This window comes from Tachyglossus aculeatus, chromosome 1 (assembly GCF_015852505.1).
Source record: "Tachyglossus aculeatus isolate mTacAcu1 chromosome 1, mTacAcu1.pri, whole genome shotgun sequence".
NCBI classification, from domain to species: domain Eukaryota; kingdom Metazoa; phylum Chordata; class Mammalia; order Monotremata; family Tachyglossidae; genus Tachyglossus; species Tachyglossus aculeatus.
The window spans coordinates 101,009,762-101,018,328 of NC_052066.1; the positions used below are offsets into that span (position 1 = coordinate 101,009,762).

General features: G+C 41.7%; 1 non-coding gene across 1 annotated transcript; it reads right to left on the minus strand.

The window, feature by feature from the left end:
* Positions 1-4,444: 4,444 nt before the first annotated feature.
* On the minus strand, positions 4,445-4,582 carry LOC119937207. Its single transcript, XR_005453947.1, has one exon. It is a non-coding gene; the product is annotated as a small nucleolar RNA SNORA7 (small nucleolar RNA).
* Positions 4,583-8,567: the final 3,985 nt, after the last annotated feature.

Below are 8,567 nucleotides of genomic sequence, written 5' to 3' on the forward strand. Positions count from 1 at the left end.
AAGAAATGTAATTTCTGGTTCAGTTTTAGGATTAGTCAATGAATACTTTCTGGATACAGAATGTTGTACTCTGTATTTGGGAGAGTATAATGCAGTGGAGTTGATAGACACATATTCCCTCTGATAGTAGTATGAAAGGATGCTTGGAGGATGCTTCTTGTCAGCTGTGGTCATAGCTGTGTTGTCATCCCTAACATTTTCTTGTCATCCCTAATATTTCCTTCTACATCCCTTCCAGTAAAATATTATGAATCTCTCAGGGATGGGGGCCATGTCTAATTCCCACCCATGTATTTTTTTCCAGTGTTTATTACAGTGCTCTGCTCATAATGATAATAATAATGGTATTTGTTAAGTGCTTACTATATGCCAGGCACTGTATTAAGCACTGGGATGGATACAAGCAATTACGGTTGGACACAGTCCCTGTGCCCTGTGGGGCTCACAGTCTCAATCCTCGTTTTACAGATGAGGTAACTGAGGCACAGAGAAGTGAAGGGACTTGTCCAAGGTCACACAGCAGACGAATGGCAGAGCCAGGATCAGAACCCATGACCTTCTGACTCCCAAGCCCATGCTGTATCCACTATGCCATGCTGCTTCTATATTAAGTGCTCATTAGATATGATTAATTGCTTGATTGAGGAACAGCACTTTTCCTTCCTGGTGGCTTTTTTGACAACACAGGTAAGACCAATCAAATTATCCATATTTTCCCTTTATTGCCCTAGGTAATTGAGGTGCCCATCTATACCAGTTATGGGAGTTAGTGGCTCTTAACAAATTCCAGAAAATATCCTGGATTTCTTTTTGAAGAAGTAGCATGGAAACAGAGAAAAGAGCATGGGCCTATGAGTCAGAGAATCTGGGTTCTAGTCTTAGCTCTGAAAATTGCCTGCTGTATGAGCCTGGGCAAATCACTTTCCTTCTCTGTGCCTCAGTTTCCTCAACTGTAAAATGGGGAATCATACCTGTTCTCCCTCTTACTTAGACTGTGAGCCCCATATGGGATAGGGACTGTGTTCGACCTGATTAACTTGTATTTACCCCAGCACATAGAACAGTGCTTGACACTTAATAAGGGCTTATCAAATATCATAATCATAATCATCATCATCATTATCACCATTAAATAGAATGAGTATTTATTCTATTATTTTTTATGTGATATTTAATTGGCTTTGAAGAGAGCTCCATGAGAGCAGAAACTTTTCAGAAGAGGAAAATTATTTGGATGATGATGATGATGTTAGTGAGGATGATGATGAAGAAGAATTCAAACTGAAGTCTAGATCCAAAACACTTAAGAAGTCCCAGAGCATATTGGTCATAATGATAGTACTGTACCACTCTCAGGGTTTTATAATATGTGCGGGCAAAAACCAGATTTCATGAATATTTCTTATGATGCTTATGACCTTAGAATCAATCACTGGACTTGGAAAACTGTCAGTGAAGCATATCCAGTTTCTCAGGCACGAGTCTCCCTAAGGCAACCACAAGAATCTGGTGAGAATTTTTTTTTTAATATGAAATTTATTAATGGACTTTGTCTAAAACACAGCTATTCCATTTCTGAATGCTTGATAAAGTAACAAGTATGGGAGACATTAGATATTAGAGCAATGATGGAGACATTTGCTGGACTGCCCTTGATGGACAGATGCAGGCACTAGATGCAGGCAGGAAGAGTTTCAGGAATTCATTCATATGAGCAGTTCCCATGGTGCGTAGGTTCCCTGATGAGTTAGATTTGTAATGAGAAAATGGATTCATTTTAGCATCGTTTTACCTGCACTTTACTTGACCAGACCCAAGGGGACTCCCAGCAATATTGGGGGCTGGATCAGACAATCAGGGCCTGGATATGAGTCTGTGTATGGAATTAATGAAAGGGCAGCTATCATGGTTGCCCTCAGGATGCCCCAGGGTAAGTATTTGCTGGGACAGTATCACAGATCCATCCTGAGGCTGTCCTATGCCTTCTCCCTTTTCCCCTCTCTTGGTCTCCCTGTCTCTCTTTCAGCTTTGCTTCCAGCCAGTGTCTATCAACCAGTGTTTCCCGAGAGGTGGGCAGAATGGGCAGGATAGACATCTATGTAACTTTCTTCCAGCCCATAGACAACAGTCCTGCAGGAGGCACATATGGCCCTGAACATGTGCAAAAGAAATCCAACCTCCAAGATGCTCATGCTAACCCAACTTTGTTTCTTAAATAATAATCATGGTATTTGTTAAGTGCTTACTATGTGCTAAGCACTGTTCTAAGTGCTAGGGGTAGATACAAGGTAATCAGGTTGTCCCATGTGGGGCTCACAGTCTTAATCCCCATTTTACAGATGAGGTAACCGAGTCACAGAGAAGTTAAGTGACTTGCCCAAGGTCACACAGCTGACAAGTGGCAGAGCCAGGATTAGAACCCACATTCTCTGACTCCCATGCCTGTGCTCTTTCCACTAGGCCACACTGCTTCTTAGACTGAGAAGAGCCCTGCTCCAGAAAGTATCAGGAATGGGATAGACTACACCCTTTGGGTGAATGTAGTCAGATTTGAGACCAGCTGTTTTTCATAAATCACCCACACCCAATCAGGATACTAAACAGACCTAGAATCTGATTTGTAATTATTAAAAATATATTCTGGGTAAAGTTTAATTGGCTAAGACCTATTTGTATGGGTCAATAATTTGATCAGGCTGAGAAGGCTTCAGTCTAATTGCATGCAGAACCTTCTCAGAGGTTGAATAGTTATTAAAATACACCTTCTGGGACAATAGTAACTTTGGAATTTTTGATTAATTTGACTTTTATGTTACAGTTTTGAATTGAAACACAGAAAAAGACCTAAAACTTGTGAACCTTCAAATAGAGACAATTTTTCATTTACTTCAAAGCATTAATAAGAGGATCATTAAGGGTCAGGATACAAAGGTATTTTTATGTTGAGCTGTTGTGGGAATAATTCATAGGCCTGCCTGGAATTTTGAATAAGGTACAAATCCATTTTTAGGTACATTTTTTCTTATGGTGCATGGCTGAAATTTATTTAATAGTAATAAAGATCCAATTAACTGTCAATTTATAGTTATGCCAGATTATGATGAGATGCTAAATTGAGGTTTTGAGTGAAAGTTTTTTTACTTTATGTCTCAATAATGAACCCCACATGCACAGAGAGTAGTAAATGGGCTGATGGATAACCATCAGAATAAAATATACTGCATACCTATGCCTTAACTGCATTAAATCAGTCTATCTTGTGCTGTCGAGCCATTTCCCACCCATAGCAACACCATGGACACATCTCTCCCAGAAGGCCCCACATCCATCTGCAATCATTCTTGTAGTATACCTATAGGGTTATTTTTGGTAAAATACGGAAGTGGTTTACCGTAGCCTCATTCCGATCAGTCAATTTCTGCTCAGTAAACTTGAGTCTCCACCCTCCGCCCTTTGTGTCATCCTTGAATCTACTCTTTCATTTACCCACACATCCAATCTGCTACCAAAACCTGCTGGTCTCACCTTCACAACATCGCCAAGATCCACCCTTTCCTCTCCATCCAAACCGCTACCTTGTTAGTACAGTCACTCATCCTATCCTGACTGGATTACTGCATCAGCCTCCTTTCTGACCTTCCAACCTCTTGTCTCTACCCACTTCAGTCTAAACTTTACTCTGCTGCCCGATTATCTTTCTACAGAAACGCTCTGGGCATGTCACTCCCCTCCTCAAATATCTCCAGTGGTTGCCTAGCAACCTTCATATCAAGCAAAAACTCCTTGCTTTTGGCTCCAAAGCTCTCCATCATCTTGTCCCGTCCTACCTCACCTCTCTTCTCTCCTTCTACAGCCCAGCCTGTGCATTCCACTCCCCTGGTGCTAACTTCCTCACTGTGTCTCACTCTCGCCTGTCCCGTCGTCGATGCCTGACCCACATCCTACCTTTGGCCTAGAATGTCCTCCCTCATCACATCCACGAAACTAGCAAACTTCCCCCCTTCAAAGCCCTACTGAAAGCTCACCTCCTCCAGATGGCCTTCCCAGACTGAGCCCCCCTTTTTCTCTGCTCCGCCTCCCCTCCCCATTGCCCCTACTCCCTCCCTCTGCTCTACTCCCTCTCTGCCCCACAGCACTTGGGTATATATGTACATATTTATTATTCTAATAATCTTATTAATGATGTGTATATATCTATAATTCTATTTATTTACATTGACGTTATTGATGCCTGCCTACCTGTTTTGTTTTGTTTTGTTTTCTGTCTCCCCCCCTTCTAGACTGTGAACCCATTGTTTGGTAGGTATTGCCTCTATTTGTTGATGAATTGTACTTTCCAAGCACTTGGTACTGTGCTCTCCACACAGTAAGTGCTCAATAAATACGATTGAATGAATGAATGACTCTCTCCCATGCCTCTGCTGCCCAGCACAGGTGAGTTTTGACGTGTAGCAGATTGCCTTCCACTCACTAGCCACTGCCCGAGCTAGGAATGGAATGAGTAAGCCTCCGCTTGACTCTCCCTCCTGTAGTCAAGACTGGTAGAGTACTGGAAATTCTCCAGGTGCGAGCCTGAGAGGGGAAATCAATCTATACCAAACTGTTTTTATATTTTGACCTATGTGGAGGGGTAACTGTGAAGAGGGCTAACAACACCATCATTTTCAGGGTCTGACCTTTTTATTGCTGTGCAATGACCCCCAAAATTGGACATTTGTAACTGAATCAAATTAAGATGAATTGGAAATGACATTTAACCAAATAGTACACATGTGTTGTATTTTATTAAAACTCATTGATGTTTCATTTTTATTTGCTATTCCAATAGCACTTAAATTTAATTGTATTCATGTGGATGGCCCGAACTATTATAAAAGAAATGGCTTTGAGGTTCACTTTGGATTTGGAAAATTTTACTGTTGTTTTTGGCAATAAACTGAAGCACTGTCAACTAGCGTAGTGCACCAAAAATTGATGGATGATAGGGATAATTCTTTCAGAAATTCTTTCATTCAATCATATTTATTAAGTGCCTACTTTGTGCAGAGCACTGTACCATGTGCTTGGGAGATACATTCACTGTCCACAACAAGCTTACAGTTTATAGGGGGAGGTAGACATTAATATAATATAATATAAATTACAGATATGTACATAAGTGCTGTGGGGCTGAGAGGGGGGATGAATAAAAGGAGCAAGTCAGGGCAACACAGAAGGGAGTGGGAGAAGAGGAAAGGAGGGCTTAGGGAAGATCTGTGGGAGGAGATGTGCCCTCAATAAGGCTTTGAAGGGGGAGAGAGTAATTGTCTGTCAGACTTGAGGAGGGAGGGTGTTCCAAGCTAGAGGCAGGACGTGGGCAAGGAGTCAGCAACAAGATAGAAGAGATCAAGGTTCAGTGAGTAGGTTGGCAATAGAGAAGCTAAGTGTGCAGGCAGGATTGCCGTAGGAAAGTAGTGAGGTGAAGTAGGAGGGGGAAGGTGATTGAATGCTTTGAAGCCAATGATGAGGAGTTTTTGTTTGATGGAAGTGGTTGGGCAACAACTGGAGTTTCTTGAGGAGTGGGGAAACATGTCCTGAACATTTCTGTAGTTAAATGACCTCGGCAGCAGAGTGAAGTATGGACTGGAGTAGGAGAGACAGGAGGCTGGGAGGTCAGCAAGGAAGCTAATACAGTAATCAAGGCAGGATGGGATAAGTATTAACATGGTAGCAGTTTGGATGGAGAGGAAAGAGTGGATTTTAGTGATGTTTTGAAGGTGGAACTGAAAAGATTTAGTGATGGATTGAATACGTGGGTTGAATGAGAGAGGTCAGATAAAAGTCTGAAATAATTGGTGAGAACAATGGCCATGGAGTCGATGAGGGAGGTGAAGTAATATTGCGGAAAAGAAGAAAATGCAATTATTGAAAGGGAGAGCCAAGTGGCAGAAATTAGCATGAAGCCTGGATTCCTGCCATCAGCACAGTACTACTCTACACTAGTGAAGGAGGGGAGGAAATGTACTGTTGGGGGTGGTCCAAGGCTAGGGGTTGGTCTGTAGAACAGAGGGGCAGGGAGTTGGAGTTTGGAGGATAAAGCAGTACTGAAGTCAAGGAAGGAGGGTAGTTAAAGGAATCCAGGCAGGGCATAATGACCTGGGATAAGTAGAGGTATTTAAAGATCAAACATCTCTATGGTGAGAGAAAACAGTTTGTGGGAAAGGAGGATGTGAAAGAGGAGGCAGGTTAGAAGGTTGTGGTTAGAAAGTGGTATTCTGGAGGTGGTGAAGTAAGAGGCATTATAGTGACAATAATAACAATTTTGGTATTTGTTAAGTGTTTACAATGTGCCAAGGAATGCACTAAGCCCTGGGATAGATATAAGATAATAAGGTTGGACAGCCTGCTTTCCTAATTGGGCTCACAGTCTAAGCAGGAGGAAAAGCAAGTGTTAAATTCTCATTTTACAAATGAGGAAATTGAGGCACAGAGAAGTGAAATGACTTTACCAAGGTCACACAGCAGGCAAGCAGTGGAGCTGGGGTTAGAACCCAGGCTGTGTAACTCCCAGACCAGTGCTTTTTCCACGAGGCCACATTGAAATATTGAGGTCAAATGAGTGTTAGCATTGGTGTGTGGGTGAGGTAGGATGGAGCACAGCATCTGTAGAGTTGACAGGGGACAGGAAAGTTGACTGGGGGTGGGACTATCCACATGGATGTTGAAGTCTTTGAGGATCAGTAGGGGAGAGAAGAAGAAAAAGGTGTCAAAGTTATTCAGAAAAGAGGAGGGGCTGGGTTGGGGGTAGATCACTGCAACTAGTAGTTGAAGAGGTGGATGATGTGGACTTTGATATACATAGATTGATATACAGTAACATCTCATTGGTTTAAACTCCACTAATATGGAATTTGTGATGGAATTCTCCTTTATTCCCTCTATTTGCAATCTCTACTTCAGTAAGGACTGAAGAAACATATGGTTAATAAAGCCTCCCTTTAGCTGTAAGCAGTAAGAGATATGTGAGGTCAGCAGGGAACTGGTAAGGGAGCTCCAAAACATTTTCTGAAAACAGCAGTCAGATAAAGAGATAGACTACTAGTCACAGAGGAGCAGCGTGATCTAGTGGAAAGAGCACAGATCTAGGAGTCAGAGGACAAGGGTTCTAATCCCAGCTCTGCCACCGGCCTTCTATGTGATCCTGGGCAACTCACTTCTCAGTGCCTCAGTTTCCTCATCTGTAAAATGAGGATTCAAATACCTGTTCTCCCTCTTAGACTGTGAGCTCCATGTGGAACAGAGACTCTGTTTGAACTGATTAACTTGTATCTACTCCAACACTTAGAACAGTTCTTGGCACATAGTAAGCATTTAACAAGTACTGTTACTACTACTACTACTAATGATAAGAGTACACATTCAGCAAAAGTACCCCCCCCGTCCCCTCTACACAAATACAGACACATAGGGAGTCACACAATGTTATAGGGAAATACAATTTAAAAGTACATCCACAGTTTCACTAGTTTAGACAGTACCCCAATCCCTTAGTCTGAACTAGTGAGATTTTATTAGGCCTATTTTCTGTGTTTAGAAGGTAAGAGCTTAGAGGATGAGTAACATGTTTTCAGCTTGTTTTGAGCACTATCCTACAAAGTGTTTTGCATCTGTGGGTGCTTAGTACACTGTATGTTATTTGATGGTACATAAAGCTCAAGCATATGTTCCTGCTATTAACATATGTTTATTTTAAAATGCCATCTTTGTCATCAACGATTTTTCTCTGTTAATGAAAAGCTCATTTTGGGGATGTGTAATAGCAAAATCACTTCCATTGATGAATGCATGGACATACTGCATTCATCAAAGTGGGTAATTCTAAAAGTCCTGATTTTGCAGCCCTAATTTAGGCAAACTACTCTGTGCTATAAGAGGGACCAGTTTAAAGTTGGAGAAAATCAAGTTCCAGGGTCCCGTAACAATTTTTACTTTTCTGAGAAGTGGCAGGGAAAATGGGGAAGGAGGAAGGGAAGGAGGAAGAAACAGAGATCCACAGAGCAGAGCAAAACAGCAACAGCTGTACTCTAATTCTATTTTGATTCTGCCCTTATTGGCCTCCCTGGGAGACAGCTGGCAGCACCAGAGAGGCTTTCCATTGTTCTAGCAGGTGACATTGGCCAGTGTGTACTGAAGATTAATTCTCTTGAGTTCTATTTCTTAGACTATGTTTTTGAGGGGGTTGAGTACTCTGGTACTGTGCTCCTTAAGATTCCCAGTTTTCATCATGATTCTTTCTTATATTTCTTTTCCTATCTTTACATTTTCCAAATGTTTGTAAATTTTATCATTTAACTCTTTTCTCTCCTGCCATTGTATGGAGGCTTTAGCACCAGAGCTCAAAGGAGATCCTCCCAAATTCCAATAATGATGCTTCAATCAGAATTGTTAATAATGCATTGATCAGCACATTTCGTGTGGAATTCTAGGCATGTTTGCCTCATTTTTGAGTTTCTCTTTGAGGGAGGAGTGGAGATTTTAACCTACTTTTACTTCCTTTTCATATATGGGGAAAAGGAAATGCACAGAGG